This window comes from Cetorhinus maximus, chromosome 4, assembly GCF_964194155.1.
Source record: "Cetorhinus maximus chromosome 4, sCetMax3.hap1.1, whole genome shotgun sequence".
Taxonomy (NCBI): Eukaryota; Metazoa; Chordata; class Chondrichthyes; order Lamniformes; family Cetorhinidae; genus Cetorhinus; species Cetorhinus maximus.
The window spans coordinates 77920190-77944503 of record NC_135882.1 but is presented as its reverse complement, the minus strand read 5'-3'; positions in this window follow the sequence as shown (position 1 = coordinate 77944503).

Here is a 24314-nt window from a genome sequence, read left to right as displayed (position 1 = left end):
ACTGTAGGTAGGCCAAGGAGGTGGCATTCAGTGATAGACCTGGACATTCTGGTGCATCCAAAATCTCACTGGGGCCAGGCTGACAGGCACAGTAAGATGCGGGTGCATGGCATATTGGACAGGGCAATGGGGGGAGGGTGGACATAAGGAGGCAAAGCTATGGGAGTGAGGCCTCCAATTGACACAGCGGGCTAGGGAATGAGGCACTTCCCTCTTTCACTGACCAGCAGCCCACAGGATTAAACCTTGGACCTCTCCCATTGCAGCGGCAGCATGAGGCCCTTAATTGGGCGTTAATTGTCCACTTAAGGGCCTCAATTGGGCCACAGGTGGGCGGCACACCTCCCCTTTGGATTCCAAAGAGTTTTAGCCATTGGCCGGAATTTTCTGCCCTGTTGTCGTCGGGCGTCATGGCGGGCATGAGTGGGCAATTTGGCGAAAAGGCCAAAAATTGGTTTTATGCATTTGTGAAACCAGTTTACGGTCATCCACTCTGCCCATCAATGGCAGGCCGCCTTTCCCACCATCCAACGTTGGGAACCTATTTTCATCTCATCACCTTGCCTGCCTACCGGAATCACCCCCCACGCTGGATTATCTGGGCAGATCGGCGTGATTGCACAGCGACATGTTTCACAAGAGCTTTTAAAAGGTTTGCAGCTGGCAAGGAGAACTTGGAGGTCAGTGCATACTAGTGTGGCGTAGTGCTCGCAAGGGTTGCCTGTTTGACTGCAAGAAGAGGCGCTGTGCATTCAGGCAGGGGCACAGGCAAGTCGCTTTCCCCAGCTGGCCGACAGTGTGGTGCCGGGGCAAGGGCTGCCCTGTGGTTGGGATGAGGTGGGTGCAAGGCAGCACGTTTTGATGGTAGTGCGCAAGCACATGAGGTGGCGGGTGGGAGTGGAGGGGAGTGACCACACATTAGGGAAACGTTGCATTAAGTGAGCATTCTACCACAGCTGCGACAGTTCAGGCTCTGCTGCATTGACATGTTTCAACACCTCTTTGTTCTTTTGTCTGTGATATCTTTTGGTTATCTCCTCCTATCGCTGCTTGCTTGTCCCAACAACCGCCCCCCTCCCCTTCTCTCCCCCTCCCCCCCCCCCCCCCCCCCCCGCTCCAAACCAGTTTATATTTCACCCCTATCCTATTTTTACTTAGTTCTGTTGAAGGGTCATGAGGACTCGAAACGTCAACTGTACTCTTCTCCGCCGATGCTGCCAGACCTGCTGAGTTTTCCGGGGTATTTTTTATTTTTTGTTTTGGATTTCCAGCATCCGCAGTTTTTTGTTTTTATTATTGACATGTTTGGAGTCTAGCCTCTAGCTTATCTGCCCACTTAAGCAATGCAGAGGCATGAAAGTGCCACCAAGTGCTCCACAGCTTTTCACCCCTTGGGCACAGACTACAAACTAATAAGCATTTTAGGGGGCTGCAGAACAATTGGATAACTGGGAAAGTTGTACAACCTCCTTACTAAAGCTGGCCATGGAGCAGTCACTGATGGAGAAATTCATACCCCCTTGCAATGTCTTCATCTGGTTTGGACCAGTCTCCCCCGTGGTTCAAGCTAACAGTGCAGCCTTGCAGTGCGACTTAGGAGAATGTCTGTGCCTGAGCTGAGAGCACAGCATGCAGTCCAATGGACAAGGCTGCTGCCAACCGGTCAGGTGGAGAGGAAGACGTAGTTGGGGTATCAGGCAGCCATGTAATGCACTAAACTCTGGTCATCCAAGTGGTGGCCAGCACTCTCCGACATGCATTAAGGGGCCTTCATACTTAACCATGACAGCTTCTTAGTACACCCATGCTAACTCACGCATCTCTCTTTTTCATCCTGCAGGGGGAGTACATCAGGAGCATGGAAACTGGTGACCTGGCTGTATGCCTAATCGCTCACAGGGAGTGGAGACAAAGTAGAAGAGAGCGATGGAGATACCTGGCTGGGCAGATGGAGGAGCAGCATCCTCAAGAAGAAGGGGAGGCCGGGGCTCCTGCGCACACCACTGAAGAGCCACAGCGAGCTGTCGCAGGTTGACGTCCAGCTAGACCCCAGATCTACAGACAGTGATTATCATTTCTGCAGAGGACTGAGAACTAGTATCAACGAAGGCTGCACATGTCCAGGGAACTGGTCGGCCACATATACCACTGCTGCAGAATTTGGCGGCACGGGGACTTGGAGGGCATCCACTGCCAGTGGCAGTGAAAGTGACAGTGGTGCTCCATTTCTAAACCAGTGGCTCCTTTCAGGGCTCCACAGGTGACCTCTGCGGGATCTCACAAGCATCCACAACAACTGCATCCATGAGGTCATGGACACCATAATTGCGAAGGCACACAACTTTGTGAATTTCGCCTGGGATTTGGCAAGCCAGGAAGCAAGAACGCTGGGATTTGCACAGATCTTAGGTTTCCCATAGGTGCAGGATGCCATTGACTGGCGTGGTGCTTAGATCTTCATGGCAGAAAGCAGTCAACTGCGTCAACTGCAAGGGCATCCGCTCGCTGAATGTTCAGTTGCCATGCAACCACCACAAATGCATCCTGCAGGCCTGCGCACAGTTACCAGGGATTGTCCATGACTCCTACATTCACAGTAGGCCTCAGATCCATGATATCTTCTAGGGCCCCAGAGGCTGCAGGGTTGGTTCTTGGGGGACAAGGGCTTTCTGCACAGGGATGGCTGATCATGCCTGTCTGGCAGCCTCAGAGTGCAACAGAGAGAAGGTATAATGAGTCTCATGCTGCAACACGCACTTTGGTGAAGCAAACCATTGGGATATTGAAGATAAGGTTCCGGTGCCTGGACCGGTCTGATGGAGCCCTGCGATATAGTCCACAGAGAGTGTCATGCATCACTGTTGTCCACTGCGCCCTTCACAACCTGGTACTGCAACGGGTGGAGGAGCTGGCTGAGAAGGAGATGGAGGAGCTGGAGGTCTCCTCCAATGAGGAGGACGTCAATGGGGATGAGGGTGAGGAGGCCCTCGAAGGCAAGGATGATGGCAATGGGGCCACCGCACTGGCCAGATGAGGCAGGCACTCAGGAGGCTTCACAACCACTAGATTTGTGGAGGATGATGACAACATGCAATGAGGACACTCCATAGATCTTCACAAGTGAAGTGTGCTGGGAAGGTTGCATACAGCACAAGTGTGAGGCCTGGACTGAGAACTTGCTTTTACCTTGTGCAGGAACCAAGCTTTCACTTCAGACTGACAAGAACACTGCTCATCATAACATGGAGCCATAGATAGGGTGACATTGTTAGGAGTTTGTTTACAATAGTCAGCATTATGTACAAGTGATTAATGCCCAAGCCCATGCGGTGAATCCATCCACAGCAGAGGTGGAGCTAGCCAGCTGACTCCTACACCCTGTCTGTGATGACCTTGATGGGCGTCATTTGGATGACCGAGACCTGGAGGGCCCCGGCCTGCTTTTGGGGTTCTGCTGTGTGCCAGTGGCACCCTCCTCGGCCTGTGGAGCTGGAGCTGCTGGGGTCACAGGAAGAGAGGATTCGGATGGGCTGGGAGCTTCCTCCTGGGTGGACGGCCCCAGAGTGTGCACCTGCTGATCTGCCTCCCTATGGATGCCCGAGGGCACCCCTCTCGCGTTGACACTGTTGGAAGTCAACAATGATGTCAGCAATGGAGTTCAGCCCATGCAGTAATGCAGGACCGATATCCTGGACCAAAGTCTCCATGGCCACCATCCTACCAGTCTTGACCTCGGTGCATTGCAATGCCGGCGCTATCACCTCAGACTGAAGGTAGATGAACTCCTCCATCATGCCTTGTAATCTGAGGAGTGCAGCGGGTGAGGAGGCCCTCGAAGGCAGTCCTTCCTGATGTTCCCAAGCTTGTCTTTGCAGCTCCAGCAACTGAGGTAAGACCGAGCCCAGAGGCTCCTCATCTGACTCGGACTCAGATTTCTCGCCTCCAGCAGTCCTCTGAGTGCTGAAAACCTTCAAAGTCCCTACTGCTGCCTACTGTGGATCAGACAGTGGGATGTGCTTACCATATTGTGACCCCGAGGCTACTCTAAAGCTAGGTCCCACCGAGGTGCGTGTCTCTGCGCTGGTGGAGGGTGTGGGTGAGCACTGTGATGGGTCTTCAATTAGGGTGTCATCAGATTCTTCCTCCGAGGTGTTTTCTGGGCTTGAGTTGAGGACCTGTGTTGTGGACCCCCTCAGCTACTTTCCAGATGTGCCTGCAAAAGCATGGGGAGATAATTTGTGCATGGCAGGGGACTATAGAACAGGAGAACTCATTCACAGCATGGTTGTCTGATGGATGTTGCACTGCTGGATCCTCACTTGGTTGAGCTGACCTCATTGTCAGCAGAGGAATGGTCCAGATCATCGCTGGCCAGATGGATGACTCTGTTTTCAAAGTCAGTGGAGACCTTGATATCAGGCATTCTTCCACCCGTCTGCTCTTCCTTTTGTTGTGTGCCAACTTGTCTTACATGAAGAGAGATGGAGAGTGTGTAAGCAGCACACCTTCCAGGCCAGATGAGAAGCTGCCTGGCATGTGCGGGTGGTGAGTGGTGCCATGGACAGGATGAGGACAAGATCTGCAGCACAGATGAATGTATGTGTGAGAGAGTGAATGGTGATGTCCCTTGAACTGGCAGTGAGTGAGATCCCTGTGGATGTGTGATGGACTTGTGAGTGTGTGAGTTGAGAATGATGAGAAGAGTGACTTACCCTTTTTCCCACCCGCTACAGCACTTAGTGCAAATCTGGGATGATTCCGCCCATTAAGAATTGAAAGGAAGGTTGCGTGGCCTTTGTCTTAGCAGACGATCCATCTCCTTCTTGCCAACCTGGGTTATTAAATGCAGATGGCCTTTGTATAGCTGTCTTTGAAGTTGGGCTGCACAGTCCACAGGGGGTCATTAGTGGCTCCTCAGAGATAACGAGATGTGAGTTTTCCTAAAACTGCCAAATGGCTTATTTTGTTCAAGGTTCAAAGACAGACACAATTTTAGCCATTTTAAAGGTCTTTGTTCAGTATTTAAAAATTTTGCAATAGCAATGAGCATATTGATATATATTTTATAAAAATATACAGTGTGAGGTCTTAGTTCCTCACACTATAAAAAAAATACTTCTGGTGTGCTAATCAGAGAGAAGGAAATGAAAATACGAACTAGTTTACTATCCTAGTAATGCTAATTAACTATAACAAACCAGAAATCAAAACTTAACTTCTTGATAGAAGAAAGATTTGGGTCACAAAGGCATAAGTGGATCACAGTGTAGACCACTGACATTTATTTATTAGGTAGTGTGTAAAACCTCATGCTGCTCAGGGTGGCCTCGGAGCTGCAGCAGAGCATTGCTTCTAACCACAGGACCTGAATTTGGATTCCAGCCTAAGTTCACATTTGCACTGAATGGGTAGTTTTTGCTAGTTCTTGGCTGGGTTGTTGGATATAAGCCAGTGTTTCTGTTGAGTGCTGCATCTCTCATGGGAGGAAGACAAACTGGCACACACTGTCCCGTCCATATAAGCATGTCTCCTGCTGACTGATCATTAAGCACCATTGACAGCAGTGATAGAGAGTTCTGTAGTCAGATGTTTCTGCCCAACTAGTGCTCCAACCAGAACATGGGTAATTAGGAGTGAATCGCTTTCAATTTTAAAATAGCTTATTGTGAAATAACTGCATAGATAAAGTTGTAATGCTATTCAACACAGCATGATTGATTTGCTTCTGGAAAAACATTCTACAAGTCTGTCAGTCTGGACTAATCTGGATTGCATAAAGACAAGTCTTTAGTTAATACTTTTTAAATGAAAATTTTGTAGCTCAGAAGCCATAAATGGCAGGTATGTTCTTAAGACGAGGCACATAAACAATCATCTCCTGATGCTGGTTTGAAACTAGTTCCAAAGCAAATAGATTTGAATCAGCCTGGTGTAAATAGTCTGATTCAAATCCCTGTTGGTCGCCTGGTCTTCCTGGCACGTCAATGCATGCATCCAGCAGCTAACTTGACAGCATCCTGCATAAGTCCAGTTTGAGGGCACAGAGAAGTGTAAACTTTAGGGAGATAAATTCAGCCTAGTTAAACAGATCACTCTGTTCCTGGGGTAACAGCGTATAGCATGTGATCAACGACCAGAAATACATTAGTGGCAAGATCTGTTGTCTGACAGTTTGGCTTTGAGAGAAGCAGAAAGGGATGTTGACACTGGCTGTCAATGACCTTGCAGCACTGAGAGAAATCTTAATCTCTTTATTCATGTGGAGATGAGAGTAGGTTTCATCTTGCAGCTCACATATTATGTATGAAGTCAGTTGCTAGGCTTTCGTTGAGGTTCATTTCCATGTGTCTCAATCATTTGAATGGGTGACTCCTGGAACCTGGATTGTTTTAAACAGACACAGCCATTCTTTCCGTCTGTTTGAAGAAACCTTGGTGGAAGGAGAAGTAGAAATGGCATGAATTTGATTAAATCAGCAATACTCCAAAAACTGGGATTGTCAATGTTAAAGTATAGGCTGTGAGAATTGTAGGCTCAACATGTATTAGCTGTGTGAAATTTAGAAACCTGCCAGGAAAATATGGCACCAGATTTGTCCAGTTAGCTCTTTACATTTCTTACTGAATTAAATACCTACTGATTAGGAGAATCCATTTTTAGAAGTATTTTATTTTGAGTGTTGTGAAGTTAATTTAAACAAACTGTGTGGAGCAACTGACCAATGTACCAGTTTGCTGCCTAGATATAGACTTACAATTCTGTTACTTGCTGTGTAACGAAGCTATTATAATGGTTCCATCATTTATCAACCTTTTGAGAAAAGGAATTATCTTTGACCATACTTCAAATCACAATTGGCTCAGTCAGAAACTTTTGTCAGTGTTTATTATAAAATTCTGACACTTGGGGTGGAATTTAATGTTTGGAATGGGGGTGTTGCCAGCTGGCTGGAGAACCAGTGGGAGCCCTTGCCTCCTCCATTGAGGAAGGCCCGCCATATTAAGTGCCTTTAAGTTGCCAGCGTTGTGCCTTCCCCAGCATTAAAGACCCAGGACCAGGGAGAGAAATCATGGGACCTGGTGCTTCTCCTGTTTCTGGGCCTCTTATCACCTGCACCCCCCAACTCTCCCTCTCAAGCATGAATGATATTTTCCCACCTTCAAGATTCACCAATCAATTCACCAAACAATTACAGAAAGGCCCTAGTAAAATGATAATGCCCATTGTTGGCATCTGGTTACAAATATCATCTGATATATATGCGACATGGGTCATTAGTACATAAGAACAGCAACAATATAATGCACTGTATGTGATCCCACCACGACTATTAAGCAGTACAAATTTTACTTTAACAGCATCATGCAATATTATTAGTTCAACAGGAAATATCCCATTAGTTATTTATAACACTGCAGACGATAACACTGATTTTGGTGACTGCCTCTGCCCTCATTAACATGTCCTGCACATTGCACCATATGGATGCGGTGACAGTAAATTCATATTTAGGGGTAGATTCAATCCTTGAAACCCAGATGAACTGCAGTCACTTCTTTTCCATTCTGCAGAAGAAATAAAAGACTTTCTCCTGCCTGGTTGCTTGATATTATTCAATATACATACAGGGGGTGAAATTGGACTCTATTTTATCAGTACTCTCACAGGGTAGAAAGAGCAACAAAGTGAAATGGTTGAACAACATAAGTCTTCGCTGTCAGTGAAAAGCATTGGAGCCCTCAGGATTCTCTGTGCGACTTAACTTTTAAGAGGCCAGAGGACAAAGACTGAATGGTTCATAATTGTATCTCTGTTTTCTTGATCAGCCAGTTTGAAGATTCTGCTAATTGTTGCTTCTCACTGCAATATATTTTCAATATTATGCAAGACAACTTTATCACAACATTTCAATGCCTCACAAAAGCACCAAGGTAGAGTGGGATAATAGGTAAGTAGACAAAAGGACAAGATTGAAGTCAATGGAAAAGACTCTTGAGAATCATGTGCAGTGTAAAACAGGTTACTGATTCACTATGAGCCCATTACGCACTCTTGTCCTGGCAATCTCACCCCACAAAGCCCACTCACAGTAAACTTCTATTAGCAACAAAATAAACAGAACTCCAGCCATGATTCCACCCTCTGCAAGATAATTATGGATGACAAAGGCCATCTAGCCCAGTTCATCTTATCCATTCAGAATGACAGAGGAACATACATATTAGGAGCAGGAGTAAGCCATGTGGCCCCTCGAGCCTGCACTGCCATTTGATAACATTGCCCACATTATGTCAGCGACTAAAACTCAAAAATACTTAATTGGCTGTAAAGCAAGTTGGGACATCATGAACGGTGTTGTATAAATGTAGGTTTTGTCTTTCTTTCATTATAACTGCATGCAGTAGGCAGAGTGACTGCAGCAATAGTGAAATTGTAGGCAGAATGCTGATCCTGTAGGGATAATTAATCACAGAGCTGCATCTTCAGGCAGCTTTGTGGTTTCCTGGCGGGCTTTTCAACAAAAAATCTTAGGAGCAGCAGTGCAGCAACTATCAGTGAAACTGACTTGAAAAATCGGTTTTGAAAGAAATAGGAATTGTCAGGCTAACAGGGACCTGTGAGAGCAAGGACAGGGCAATGGCTTTCAGTGACCCTTCCTCCCTTGATGCCAGTTTCCTTGATCAGACAGTGCCTTTGAATGAGGGACTCCTGGAAATCCCCCGCCCACCACTGTACATAAGGGCTTCAATTGGTTTCTGGGCGGAAAGGCCATTCACAAGCCTTCCCATCCTAATTTTAATCAGGTGGATTAATCCATTCCCAGGCTCCCAAGGCCTCAAAGGAAAAGTGGAAGGCACCAATGGTTCGCTCTGCTGTTGGCTACTCACTGCACACGTAAGGCAATTCAAAATTAACCCTTCAGTGGAATGACTAATGCCTGGCCACCAGACTGACTGCTGAGTTCTTGCTTGGCATTTCACTATCCCCAAGTGGCTTTGTAGGACTTTCTGGAGAATTTTAAGTTGAAGTATTTTAGGGATGACTAGTCTGTCATTCAAAACTAAGAAATCATCAATGATTGTGAGATGTTTTCTCTGTTTGAAATATGGGCGAAATATTGTGTTGTTAGGAGTATAACCTGGCCAACTCTGACAATACACTTTCATTTGGATGCATTCGTCATCATGCTGTTGTGCTTGCTTAATCTCTTGTAATTTCTTTTCCATGGCTGGTAAGTGTTTAGTAACGAGAGAAGTATATGCCTCCACTTCCTCAATAAAATTTAAATCTTCCAGTTTGACTCCTTCCACTGGTATTCTTGATACTTGCAGTTGACTGGTACTTCCTTTGAACATATTCAGTAATTGAATCATATCTCATGAGTCTCAATCTAAAATGTTGAATGTGAGGCGGCATTAATCTCCTTTAGGTTAAGAAGACTAACCAAAGGCTTGTGATCAGTTTCAATATTAAACCTTAATCCCATCACATAATCAGAGAACTTCTCAGGCTAATGCTTCTTTCTCAATGGTTACATACATTGTTCATCAGAGACCTTGAGGCGTAATAAACTGGTCTTCTTTGTCCATCTTTTTGAATTTGAAACAACACTGTGCCCAGGCCTATAGATGATGCACCCATTGCTACAATTGTTGGTGACTCTGGATTGCAGCACGTTAGAATTTCTGGTGAAATTAGGAGATTTTTGATCTTGTCAAAAGCATTTTGCTGGTCTGCATTCCAGCTCCACTTTTGGCCTTGTCTCAACAGCTGTCATAACAGCTTGTTGATTTCCGCCAAGCTTGTAGGAACTTGCCTACTTTATTAACCATCCCAAGGAACCTTTGTAATTCTGTGATGTTCTTAGGCTGTGGAAACTCTCTAATCACCTTGGTTTTCTGCAGGGTGTCAATAATTCCTCAACCTTGCACAATGTAGCCTAAGAATTTTACAAAAGGCTTTGTAAATTCACATTTGTCATTTATGTCAAACAGTTTTTTGTAGAATTTTGAGGGCTGCTCTCGCTCAACAGTCCTGTTCTTCCCTTAATGAACTGTGTATGACAATATTGTCCATATGGCATATTACTCTTTTCATGCCTTCCAGGGTCTGAGACATAATTCTTTGGAATATTTCAGGTGCAGAAGCAATTCCGAATGATAATCCGTTAAAACAATAACAATCTTTTTCTCCAATTGTCCCAATGTTGAGCCTATTGCGAGCCTTCAGCACTTCAGAAAGATTCTGGGATTGGCAATGTAGACTCCATGATTGTCCAAAGCTGTGGATCTGTTGCTGCTTCAGGGGTTTGGCTTGTAGATTGTGATCCGCACTCACTCCTGTCTGGATTTTGGGTTTGTGTGTCAGCTTGCATTTGCTGCACCCACGATGCTCTGTTCTCAGGTGAGTCTTCAATCGTTTTTCTGCTTATCCTTTTTACAAGGATTTGTAGGTCCTTCAGGTCTGCAGCCTTCACTTGGTGCTTTTCTGGGTCTTATATGCTCTGTCCACTGCCACCATGTTTTGTCTTGAGTTCGGGGTCTAGCTGAGGTTTCTTTAGGATTGGCTTGTTTCCCTAAGAAAACTAGTTTAGTCTGTAAATCATAAAACCCATTCTTATTTATTTACGGATCTATATACATCTCAGTAACTCTGCACGATGTTGTACTTCTGCTTCCCTCCAGATCGCAGGTTCTTAGTCATGTGAAATTGCATCGTAGTTACATCAGTATCAGCTGCTCCTGATGTTAATCCTTTACAGTTTCTGTTTCACAATAATGTTAAACTGTATAATGCAAATCCTGAGTCAAGGCCCAGCCTGTTTACAGGGCCTTTGGATTTACTTATATACTTTTTTATTTATTCTTTAACAGGTTGTGGATCAGTCTTTATGAAGGACAAGCCCACACACAATAAAAGGGAGAGTTCCCAGACCAGGGGTGGCATGCCAGATATCAAGGTCCTCACTCACTTCGAAGACCACAGGTTAGAGCTGGCCAGAGAGGATGTGGACCATTCTGCGGCGACAGCCACACCGGTATCAAGCATTCAACTGAGGATCATGCACCAGGTCATCCCTCTGGCAACTCAACTGTGAGACCACTGTTCTGTGTGTCTCGGCAGCCATGCACTAATAATCTCCACTTTCTCTCATAGGCACATGTGCCACATCGCCCTCAGGCAACCTTGGCTCCGACTCCAGTGCCGACTGCACCTCGGATGAGGACCATGAGGACAGCAACCTCGAAAACCCGTCACAGCGCTCACCCACACCCTCCACCAGCAGAGCGACACACCCCTCGGTGGGACCTGCACATACAGCAGGCTTGGTTCACTATCTGGTGAGTGCAGCACACAATCTGTTCCACAGCAGACGGGGGCAGGGACACCCAAGGTTCCCGGCACTCGGAGGACCGCTGGAGGCAAGGAATCTATTGAATCCGAGTGATATGATGAGTCTCTGGACTCTGTCCGCAATCAGTTGTTGGAGCCGCAGCAATAATCACGGGAACAGCAGGAAGGGATGACAGCTGCATTCCTCAGATTGCAAGATACATTGGATGAGTCCATCCACCTTCAGTCCAAGGTGATCGTGCCACTATGCCAATGCACTGAGGTCAACACTGGTAGGATGGCAGCTGCCATGGAGATCTTCGTCCAGGACATCGCTCCTGCACTGCTGTGCGCACTGAACTCCATCACTGACGCCATAGTTGGTCTCCAACAATGTCAATGCAAGAGGGGCGTTGGGCAGCTCCATCTCACTCCAGCTTCCCCTTCTCCTCAAGGAGTCAGCTAAGGGCCCTGGGGCACCAACAGGGAGGAGAATAAGGAGGTGGAAACCCCGGGGCCATCCACCCAGGTGACTCCGGGAGTGCCCGGCCCATCTGAATTCCCTCTTCCTATGACCCCAGAAGCTCTAGCTCCACGGACCAAGGAGGGTGCCACTGACACAGAGCAGGACCCCGAAAGCAGGTCGGGGCCCTCCGTAGGACACCCACCAAGGTCATCACAGACAGCAAATAGCAGTCACTGTGGATGTTGGGGGAGCACCAAGACATAGCAGCAGGGTTGGGAAGATTAAGGTGTAGTTGCAGCCTGGCCACGGGTGTTAATCACTTGTATATAATGTTCACAATTGTAAATAAACTCCCAAGAATGTTTCCCTGCCTATGGCTGATGTTCTGATGAGCAGTGTTCATGTCACTCAGATGTGCAAACTTGGTCCCTGCACAAGATTTAGGCAGGTGTCAGCCCAGAGCCTCTTCCCTGTGCTTTATGCAACCTTCCCCATTGTAGTGCCAGTTGTAAAGGATGTAGCAGGCGACAACAATGTGTGACACCTTCTGTTCACTGTATTGCAGGGCTTCACCAGACCGGTCCAGGCAATGGAACATCATTTTCAACATTCCGATGGTTTGCTCCACCAAGTTGCGAGTTGCAGCATGAGCCTCATTGTACCTTCACTCTGCTGCAGTCTGAGGCCACCGACCAGTTCCCTTGACATGCGCAGTCTTCAATGACAGTGGGTCTCAGTCATCTGCAAGAATGACAAGCACTGTCTATAGACCCTGGTTCCAGCTAGGCGCCAACCAGTGACAGCTCACTGTGACTCTTCAGTGGCGTGCATGGGAGCCCCAGCTGCCTCTTCTTCTTGAGAGTGCTTCTCCAACACAAGAGGAAAAGTGGCCCAACCATGGCTAATAAAAGAAATTAAGGATAATATTAGATCCAAAGAGGAATCATATAAAGTTGCTGGAAAAAGTAGAAAGCCTGAAGATTGGGAGCAGCTTAGAATTCAGCAAAGGAGGACCAAGAGATTGATTAAGAGGGGAAAAATAGAGTATCAGAGTAAACTTGCAAGGGATATAAAAGAGGACTGTAAAAGCTTCTATAAGTATATAAAAAGAAAAAGATTAGTGAAGACAAATGTAGGTCCTTTACAGTCCAAAACGGGAGAACAAGGAAATAGCAGAGCATTTAAACAACTACTTTAGTTCTGTCTTCATGGAGGAAGACACAAATAACTTCCCAGAAATGCTAGGGAATCGAGGGCCTAGTGAGAAGGAGGAATTGAAGGAAATTAGTTTTACTAAAAAAACAAAGCTGGAGAAATTAATTGGACTGAAAGTCGATAAATTCCCAGGGCCCGATAATCTACATCACTAGGGTTTAGTATCTGAGACCTACTGAGATGAGGGGCATTATGAGGGGCATAGATAGGGTAGACAGGAAGGAACTTTTCCCCTTGGTGAAGAGATCAATAACCAGGGGGCATAGATTTAAGGTAAGGGGCGGGAGGTTTAGAGGGGATATGAGGAAGAATCTTTTCACCAAGAGGGTGGTGGAAATCTGGAACTCACTGCCTGAAAGGGTGGTAGAGGCAGAAACCCTCAAAACATTTAAGAAGTATTTGGATGTGCACTTGCGATGCCATGGCATACAAAGCTATGGGCCTAAGTCTCAGGGTACTAAAGGTGGTGGCCATGGAAATAGTGGATGCATTGGTTATCATCTTCCAAAATTCTATAGATTCTGGAACAGTCCCGGCAGATTGGAGGGTGGCAAATGTAACCCCACTATTTAAAAAAGGAGGGAGGAACAAAACAGGGAATTACAGACTGGTTAACCTAACATCAGTGGTAGGGAAATGCTAGAGTCTATTATAAAGGATGTGATAACAGGACACTTAGAAAATATCAATGGGATTAGACAAAGTCAACATGGATTTATGAAACGGAAATCATGTTTGACAAACCCACTAGAGTTTTTTGAGAACATAACTAGCAGAATCTTTAAGGAAGAACCAGTGGATGTGGTGTATTTGGATTTTCAAAAAGGTTTTGATAAAGTCCCACATAAGAGTTGAATGTGCAAAATTAAAGCACATGAGATTGGGGATAGTATATTGGCATGGATTGAGAATTGGTTAGCAGATAGGAAACAGAGAGTAGGAATAAATTGGTCTTTTTCAGAATAGCAGGCGGTGTCTAATATGTTCCTGAAGGGATCAGTGCTTGGGCCCCAGCTATTCACAATATAGAACAATGATTTGGATGAGGGAACCAAATGTAATATTTCCAAGTTTGCCGATGACACAAAACTAGGTGGGAATGTGAGTGGTGGGGAGGATGTTCAGAGTCTTCAAAATGATTTAGACAGGTTGAGTGAGTGGACAAATACATGGCAGATGAAGTACAATGTGAATAAGTGTGAAGTTATCCACTTTGGTCAGAAAAACAGAATGGCGGAGTATTACTTAAATGGTGATAGATTGGGAAATGTTGATGTACAAAGGGACCTGGGAGTCCTTGTACACCAGTCACTGAAAGCAAGCATGCAGGTGCAGCAAGCAGTTAAGAAGGCAAATGGTATGTTGGCCTTCATTGCAAGAGGATTTGAGGAAAGGAGCAAGGATGTCTTACTGCAGCTGTACAGGGCCTTGGTGAAACCACACCAGGAGTGTTGTGTGCAGCTTTGGTCTCCTTACTTAAGAAAGGATATACTTGCCACAGAGGGAGTGCAGCAAAGATTCATCAGATTGATTCCTGGGATGGCAGGATTGTCATATGAGGAGAAATTGTGCTGACTAGGCCTGTATTCACTGGAGTTGAGAAGAATGAGAGGGGATCTCGTTGAAATGTATAAAATTCTGACAGGGCTGGACAGACTGGATACAGGGATGATGTTTCCACTGACTGGGGGGTCTAAAAAAGGGGGTCACAATCTCAGGATACGGGGTAAGCCATTTAGAACTGAGATGAGGAGAAGCATCTTCACTCAGAGGTTGGTGAACCTCTGAAATTCTCTACCACAGAAGGCTGTGGAGGCCAAGTCACTGAATATATTTAAGAAGGAAATAGATTAGTTTCTAGACTCCAAAGGCGTCAAGGAGTATGGGGAGAGAGCGGGAATGACCTACTCCTGCTTCTATTTTCTATGTTTCTATGTTTCCTCCCTCTGTCCAGCCAGGCGTCTCCATTGCTCTCTTCTCCTTTATCTCCCTGTAAGCCATGAGGCATACAACTAGGTCACCAGGCTCCATGCTCCTGATGTACTCCTCCTGCAGCATGAAAGATAGAGACATCTGGGTTAGCATGGTTGTACTAAGAACCTCTTTTGGTTAAGTCTGAAGGTCCCTTAACACATCCAAGAGAGTGCTGGCCACCACTTGGATGGCCAGAGTTTAGTGTGCTGCATGGATGCCTGAAACCCCACCCACCTCCACCTGACCGATTGGCAGCAGCTTTGCCCATTGGGCTGCATGCTGTGCTCTCAGCTCAGGCGCAGGCATTCTCTTAACCTGCACTGCAAGGCTGCACTGTTAGCTTGAACCATGGGGGAGACTGGTCCAAACCAGGATGACGACATTGCAAGGGGCTGTGAATGCCTCCACAGCTCCATGGCTAGCTTTAGCAAGGAGATTGTACAGCTTGCTCAGTCCAACTGTTCTGCAGTCCACTAAAACCCTCTTTAATTTGCAGTCTGTGCCCAAAGGGTGAACATCTCTGGAGCACTTGGTGGCACTTTCATGCCTCCGTGTGCTTCAGTGGGCAGATAAACTAGAGGCCCGACTCCAAACATGTCAATGTGGCTGCATATGAACTGTCTCAGCTGCAGAAGAATGGCCATTCTACACAAGATTTCCCTAATGCGTGGCCGCTTCCCTCGCCCACCCCCCCACCCCGGCATGTGCTTGTGCACTACCATCAGACCGGTCTGCCTTTCCCACCTCCCCCCTCCCCCACAGTTTGCTTCACAGTGGCTGCCTTGCCCCCCAACTCACCTCAGATGCAGTGCAACATTTGCCCCCCCGAACTTGCCACACAGCGTGCTGCCTTGCCCCCCTCCCCCCCCAACTTGCCCCCCTCCCCCCCCAACTTGCCCCAACCGCAGTGCAGCCTTTGCCCTGGAACCGCACTGTCAGCCAGCCAGGAAAAAGCGACTTGTCTGTGCCCTCGCCTGAACGCGTGGCACCTCAGCCTTGAAGTTGAACTGACAACCTTCATGAGCACTGTGCAATGTTAGTGAGCACTCATCTCCGGGTTCCCCTCGAAGTGCAGCTTGCCAGGTGCATACCTTATAAATGCTGTTGTGAAACTTGTCATCGTGCAACCGCGCTGGGAGCTGAAGACCAGAAACAGCAAAAATAAAGATTTCAAAAGCTGAAAAAAGTGTCCATGCATCATAATCAGTCACCTGAAAATTTAACTTATGAAAATGCTGTTCATAGAAGTTTATTTATATTTTATTTCATCATGGAAATTTCATCCCACACGTGGATGAGGTTTGTTGAAAAATGCAAAGGCTGCCTGGCCGATTCGCCCATCCACCAACCATAAGGTTGGACGGGCTATGTAAAATGACAGACAATTGCGCCATTATTGTCCTCTTAATTGTAAGCAGGCGCACTTCCGACTTTTGTGTGCGCCCGCCAACCGAAGTATCGCACGAGTGCAGGATGACATCGGGATGCTCGCCCAACATCATCTCGCGCGATTGCACACCCAGTCAGGTCGGGTGCGCGCCCACCCGATCAACGTAAAATTCAGCCCCTCAGCAGAGGTTTCCATTCAGTTTAGCATAAATATCAGATTTATCAAGTTCCCGGGATTAGTACAGGGTGTAACAGGTGGCACTTGATGTTGTATTGTGAGTAAACTCCAAACTTTCTGAATAGAAAGGGCCTCCAATCAATGAATGCACAGATCATATGTGAGCAGATGCAAAGAATTTTACATGTAAATATCACATTTTCTGGAAGTGGCCATGACATCTTTTCCCACAGAAATGTTGCCTTCCCCGATTTCCTCGAGGAAGAATCTGAAGTAAACAGATTGCTTGCAGGCAGCAGCGATTATCTCCCGTAGCCTCCCTGAGACTTGCCAGGCCAGCAGCTGAGGAGCACTTTAATAAAGCAGATGTCTTTACAGGAGTTGCAATTGAGAGACTGTTAAGGGTTTAAATGTGTGCTTTCATTGCCTCGGCAGATCTAGAGGAGCTCTGCCATATGCTGTCAAGTGGGAGCCTGCAGAGCAGTAACTTGATATGCCCTCCATTATTTGCAGTCTAAAAAGGCCTAAGTGTGGAATTTCTTGGGGAGGTGACACCATCTGTTTTGGAGGTAGAAAGGTATGGAATGGAGCATCATGAAGACCATGACCCAGAAGACCACTCAGTTGCAATGGACACCAATGCTCAATTTATCAGTCAAGTCTTTTCATCGATTTAACGGACTCCCTTTGTAACCACTGCTTTTACTCCATTTGAATTGTCTTTGCATAATTCCCAATTCCTTCAGTGCTTCTCAGCATATCAGACCTGTTTGTTCATATTTGACTATGTCCAATCTTTAAAATCTCTCTGAACAACTGATCATGAAATAAGTTCACCTGCTCAAGTGAGCATAAGCCATCCTACTCCTTGCAAAAGCCGTGCTTCCCTGGATGTGCATTCAAGCTAAAGTGTCTAAAAACCAATCTGCATTGTGCTGTGTAATCTGTTCCCTACATCGCCAGGGCATTTATACCTCCATGGGGCAAAAAGCAGGAATTATTCCCTGGGCACTTTTAAAGTGGGCATACCAAAGTAGATTCCAATGAAGCTGCCATATGACCCATTGATAGTTGCAACAAAAAAAAAGCTCCCATGATGTTCCCAAAAATGATGACTGTAGACTCTAGACTTACAATTAAATTCAGTTTGATAAATTTGCTTGTCATTTCAGGGACTGATTAAATAGCACAATAGCCTTGTCAGCCTACTGGGCTATGAAATTAAGGCTGTGTTGTTCTATATCTCCTCCTTTACTATAACAATCTACTCTCAATGTCATAATGTTGTGCATGTACCTAAATTAAAGTTTTGTCCTTTCCTATGGAGAGACAGAAAGGAGCCATGGTGACTGACATCTCAAAGTCTACAGTAAGCAATTATCTAATCACTATTGTCTGAGCATCTGAAGGATAATTCATCGAAGACAGATTTAATGTTCATTGTAATTAAAGCTGTACAGTAGGTGCACACTAAAGCATATCAAGTTTCAGAAATCTAGTTTTCAAATAGAACTGCTGCTTGAAATAATTGAATGCCGTCTATGTGTAAGACATTCATCCCTTTAAGGATTTTGTTGAACACAGGATTAAAGTGTCTATTACTGCAGTGGGATATTAAAATTTAATTGCTTATGCCTCTTTGCTACCCCTCTCCAAACACTTTGGGATAAAATGTAGCTTCAAAATAGTTCTGCAGAGGGCATTAATGCCAAATCAGTCAGTAAATAGTTGAAGATAATCAATTCCCAAAAAAAAGCTAGTTCATTATCACCACAAACCCCACCTTCCCCAGTAAGATAAGAATGGCATGCTGATACTTTACTTAGGTAAAGCCTAAGACTGAGGTCAGAATTTTCTGGCCCCGTTGGCATCAAGCATCATGGCAGGTGGGGAGGAAGACAGTATGGCAAGAAGGTCAAAAATCGGTTTCATGCTGGCATGAAAGCACAGCGGGATGATCCAATAGCGTCCGCCATGATGGAATGCCAATCCCGCAGGAGGCTGGCGTGAACCCCATTTGCATCCCAGTAATGGGATGCAAAGTAAGGCCCAACCAGAATCGTCCCCCCATGCCAGGTTTACTGTCGCACCGGTAGGAAAACATGCCAGCCCAGAACACATCTGGAGAAGTGTGATATGCAGATGTCAGGATTTACCGTTAGGGCCTTGCTCAGATTTTGGACATCTGAGGAGCAAGAGATGCTGGAGCCCTACAGCTAGTGGAGCCTGGAGGAACACGCGCATCGCGAGCTGGGTGGATTCTCATGGATATGGCTCTGTCACGAAGCAGCTCATGGAAGTTGGGAGGTCTTCATTGATGCTTCGGGTCTGCTATGGAACATCACAGTCTTGGGCATGGGCTTGCACCAGCTTCCATGGTATCTGTTGCTACTTCGGGTCTGCTTCGGAACCTCATGGGTTTGGCCATGGGCTGCTATGGATGATCAACGGTGGGGGGAGAGGAAGGTCCAGTTGTGAGTGGGAGAGGAAGATAAATCAGGTTAAGTGGGGGTGGGGGGGTGGGGGGGGGCGTGTTTGTGGGAGAGGGGATTGTGACTGGGAGATGAAGGTGTACTGGGTTGGGTGAGGTTAGGGGTCGGGAAATGAAGGTGTTGGGGGTTGAGGTTGGAGGGGGGGACTAAACTGTCAGGGGTGATGTTGGTAGGGGGAGGAGGGAATATGGGGGAGGAGGGTGTAATGGGGCAGAATGCAGTAAGTGGGGAGGAAGGTGTAAGGGAAGGAGTTCAGAGAGCGAGGAGTTCAGAGGGGGAAGGAGTTTGGAGGGGGCGAGGAGTTCAGAAGGCGGAAGAAGTTCGGAGGGAGGAAGGTGTCTGAGGGGTGGGGATGTCCAGGTGAATGTGCAAGGGAGGGGTCTGTGGTGTCAATGGCTGCCTCCTGGGGAGCAAACTGAGGGTGAGCGTGGCAGGAGGGAATGGCGAGTATGAAAGATGGCAAAGGAAGACAGAAGGGTGGGAGGGTGAGGATGCATCGCTGCTGGTAGAATGAACGGCAAGGGTGATTGGTGGGGACTTGGAGGCAGACACTGAACCTGGGGTGGGAAGGAGGAGGTTGGGGAGGTCAGTGTGGATGGGGAGGGATTCTCAGGAAGGAAGGGAACGTGCACGTGCACCTGGGTGTCCTGGAAAGGAAAGAGTTCAGGTTGGTAGGTGACAGTGGGGAGGTGGAAGGTGATGCCAGGGTGTTCAACAGTGATGGGGGAAAGGAGATGGATGATTGGGGGAGGGGTAAAGATGGGGGAGCTGACAATATACTTGACCATGACTATGGTTGTTGAAATCAAAAGTGAGCGGGCACAGGTGCTGCATGGGAGTGTGATCAGTGGGTGGGCAGATGCAGGTCAGACGGACAACTGAAAGAGAACCCCAGCAGGCAGTATTGAAAATGCTCGGAACAGTGAGATGAGTGCAATGGATGAAGGCTCCATGTGCTTTTGAGAGTGTTTGCACAAGACTCTGAAAGGCCCTGCCTCACACATATTTCTCCCTCCAGAATCACTCATGGCCAGGCTACATGCGACTGAACTGCTAGTGGAGCGGACACAGTAGGAGGACTCACGAAGCTTGTCAATGACAACATTACACATTATTCAATGAAAGTGAATATATTTTCTGGTAATAAAGTGACAAAATGTGTTCACCCGTGCAACCACTTGTGATCAGAATTTCTTAACTTTTCTAGGCCTACAACTTCTTCTAGGTGCTGCCCTGACATCTGCAGCAGGGGTGGAGACAGCCTGTGCAATGGTTGGCTCTGTTGCCTCTGATGACTTCGGCATGCATCCTCTGGAGAGCCGAGGCCTTGAGGGCCCCGGCTTGCTTTTGCTGTCCTCCTGTGGCTCAGCTGCTCCCATTGCAGTGACGGAGGATGAGGTTGAGGGGGTCACAGGCAATGGGTACTCAGAGGGAGAGGACTGAGATTCCTGAATGGATGGCCCAGGGGTGTCCAGCTGCTGCTCCTCCTCCCTTCAGGTGCTCGAGAACCCCAGTCTGACTCCTTGAGGGGAAGGAGCAACTGGAGGGACATCGAGGTGCCCCATTTCCCCTTTGCATTGCCACTGCAGGAACTCACCCATGGCTACCGCGATGGAATACAGGTCTTCGCGCATCTCCACATTCTTTGAGACCAAGGTCCCCATGCCGTCCGCCATCCTTCCCATGGAGAGCTCCATGCACACACAATGGACACAGCTTCATCAGAGAGCAGGCAGACTCACTCCTCCAACTTGCATGCCACTCTGTCGAGGGTGTCCAACAGTTCCAGGATGACTTGGAAGGCCGAATTCAGAGGCTTGTCATCTGACTCAGGCCTCACGGATGCCTTTTCCACACCAGTCTTCTGAGTGTTGGCGAGCTCGACTGAACCTGCTTCCTCCTGCTGCGGACACATGTCCATGTGGTGACCACCAGATTGTGAAACTGAGCCTGCTCTAGATCTAGGTCCCACTGAAATGTGTGTCTCTGCACTGGTGGAGGGGGTGGTTGAGCGCTGTGATGGGACTTCAATTAGGATGTCATCAGATTCTTTTTCTGAGGTGCCGTCGGGGCTTGAGTCGAGGACCTGGCTGTGGGCCCCCTCAGCTGCTTCCCAGATGTGCCTGTGAAAGCAAGGAGAGATAATTAGTGCATAGCAGTGGCCTGTGACAGAGGACACATCACTCACAGCATGGTTGTCTGATGGATGTTGCACTGCTGGATCCTCACTTGGCTGAGCACCACCAACCTCACTGTCAGCACAGGAATGGCCCAGATCCTCGCTGGCCAGCTAAGTGACTCTGTTTTCAAAGCCTGTGATGACCTTGATATCAGGCATTCTTCCATCAGCCTGCAACCTCTCTCTTTCATTGTGTGCCAGCTTGTCCTGCATGAAGACAGATGGAGAGACTATAAGCAGGATACCCGCCCGGCCAGATGAGAAGGATGCCTATCATGTGTGGGCATTGAGTGGTGCCATGGATGGGATGAGGACACACCCCACAGGGCAGGTGAAGGTGTACGTGAGAGAGTGAATGGTGATGTCCCTTGTACTGGCAGTGAGTGAGATCCCTATGGATGTGTGATGGGTTTGTGAGTGTGTGAGTTGAGTGATGAGAAGAGTGACTTACCCGGGTGGAATGGAGGAGATCATTCATCCTCTTTCGGCACTGGGTGGCTGCCCTCTTTTGCAGGGTGTTGGCGCTGACCACCACTGCCATCGCCTCCCATGCTGGATTGGTGATCTTTCTTACTAGCCTTCACCCAGAGTGGGGGGTAGAGGCCTGCACGGTGGGCCACCACTGTGTCCAGTAGGCACCTGAGAGAGGTGTTGCTAAATTTGGGGGCAGCATGTTTCCTCCCTTTGGCAGTCATGACTTTGCAGCAGCTTCTGCTCCTTTAGAGACTGCTACTCTGTGCAGGGGTACACTTTAAATCTGGCACCCAGATTACTGAAGCCCTGAGGTGATGGCGGGATGGGTGAATCAGAGGCTGACCTGCCATTGATCAGGCGTGTTTCCCAGGAATGTATTATTAATTAGGTGGGATGTGCCAGGAAAGGGATGATAAGGCGCAAAAATCCACCATTGCGGCCAAAGGGTAAAACGTCCTTTTTCCCTCCCATTACTGCACTTTGTGCAAATCTGGGTGGATTTCGCCCTGAATGTCAGATGGGGTTAGTTTCTTCATTGAGAGACCAGAACTGTGCATTTGCACGGTCGAGTTAACCTGTTATATTTTAACATCATTTAACTGACCGCTTTTATATTTCTTTCATGCAAAGTCATAATTATTAAAGAGATTAGAAAATCTTAGCAATATTTTTACTAAATGCATTAGCATGCTCATGTCAAATTTATCGCTCTGACATTTATAACTAATCCCTTAACCCACTTACTTTAAGCGGGTGAACTCATGCATTCAAATAGCACATAGAAAAATGCCTTGAAAGCTGGTAACCCCCTATGTACAGATACCACTGAGAGTAATTTCCAGCCCCGCCCGCCCTCCACAAGAGCTCCTGAAGTGCTGTATGGAATATAAAATAACAGTGTATGGATTGTTTTTCCTTACTGATCTTTATATCACCTCAGTTGCTCTGGAATGGTACGAACATACAGAAATGAAGGGCAGAAAAAGACTAGCTACCCCAACAAGCCTGCCCTACATTCATGATACCGCAAGCATCATGAATGGACTCTTCCTATCCTTTACCCCCCACCACTTTGCACCCCATCTCCATAGGCATCAAATCTGCTTGAAAAAGTAAAAAAACAGATAAAAAAAGCAGTGCCAATAAGAGGGTGAAAACCTGAAAAATTTCTTTCTGACTCTCTCAAGTAATTAAAACCAGCCCAGGAGATCACATTGACTATTTATTTTCTATATAGTGTGATCTGTGGCCTAGACAAGAACTAGTCCAGTTCCCTCTTGAGGATCCGTAGATGTCATAGAATTTGACAATGTATTCCAAAGGACTTCATTATTCTCTGGGAAAGAAGAACTGCCTAACATCTGGCTTTTCCTATTTCTGTGTAGTTTACATGGATGCCTCCTGGTCCTCTCCACTCTCCCAAACTGAAATTATCAATAAGGAAGCAACCCAGCCCTTTCATTGTTTTCCACATCTCTATCAGATATCCTCTAAGTTTGCTCTGCTCTGACATACATAGAGCCAGCTTTTTAAGCCAATCTGAATAACTAAGGTTTTTTAAACTAGATAACTTTCTTGTAGTTCTCTTCCAAACCTTTTTCAGTGTAATTATATCACATATCATGTTAGGGAACCAAATGGCTATCAATTAGAAGACTTAAAGGATTAGATGCTCAACGTACCCCTCCAAAATAGAGCTGTGATTGGCAAGGCCAATGTAATGGTGAACTAGATAACCAGAACAGAAGAATACACATCAGAGGTAGTTGCAATTGAACTGTACAGTACTGAAGCGCTGTCCAGTTTAGATTGCTGAGCACACAAGGGTGAGTGACATTCAAATGTTAAAGTCAGTACAGAGGAGAACTGATGCCTTGAGTTATTCAAAAAGGCCATAAAAACTTGAGCTTTTCAGTTTGGAAAGGGGACAACCTTGAAGTGACTTACCAAGATGTATAAGCTGGTAAAGGAAATGGAAAAGATAAGATTGGAAAATTAGTTTAAATTAAATATCGAGAGTTTGAACAAGAGGTCACACGTTCAAACTGGTAAAAGATAAAATTAGAATTGATGTCAAAATTTTAATATTTGCACAAAGAGTGGTTAATGTGTGCAATAAACTTCTAGATAGAGCAGCGGAGGTGAAAACATGGAAATCATCTCAAAAACAATTGGATGTGAAATGGGTGGACTTTAAAATCTTTGGATAGATTAATTAAAATGGATAAAATGGCATTCCTCATCTGTAATTTTCTGCTGATATTGTGATAATGATTGTCATTTAAACAATGCCAATCTCTTGTATTTGTTTATTTGCCACTTTCAAACAAATCACCATGCATCTATGAGACATGATTCATCAGTAATGGCCACTGCCTCTGAATGCTAAATAACATTTTATTTTCTCTTTTACAAATGGGACAAACAAAAATCTAGGTTATCTCTAAATAGAATATATAGAGGTCCTTCCATGTATCCAATGTCTTCATTTAATTATGATCAGGGTGATACAATCTGAATTCATATTTACCTGAGCAGGTCATGGTGTGAAGAGTTTTAAGTTACCACAAATAATGACAGGCAATTCACCAGGATCATTATTCTGCCCTAACA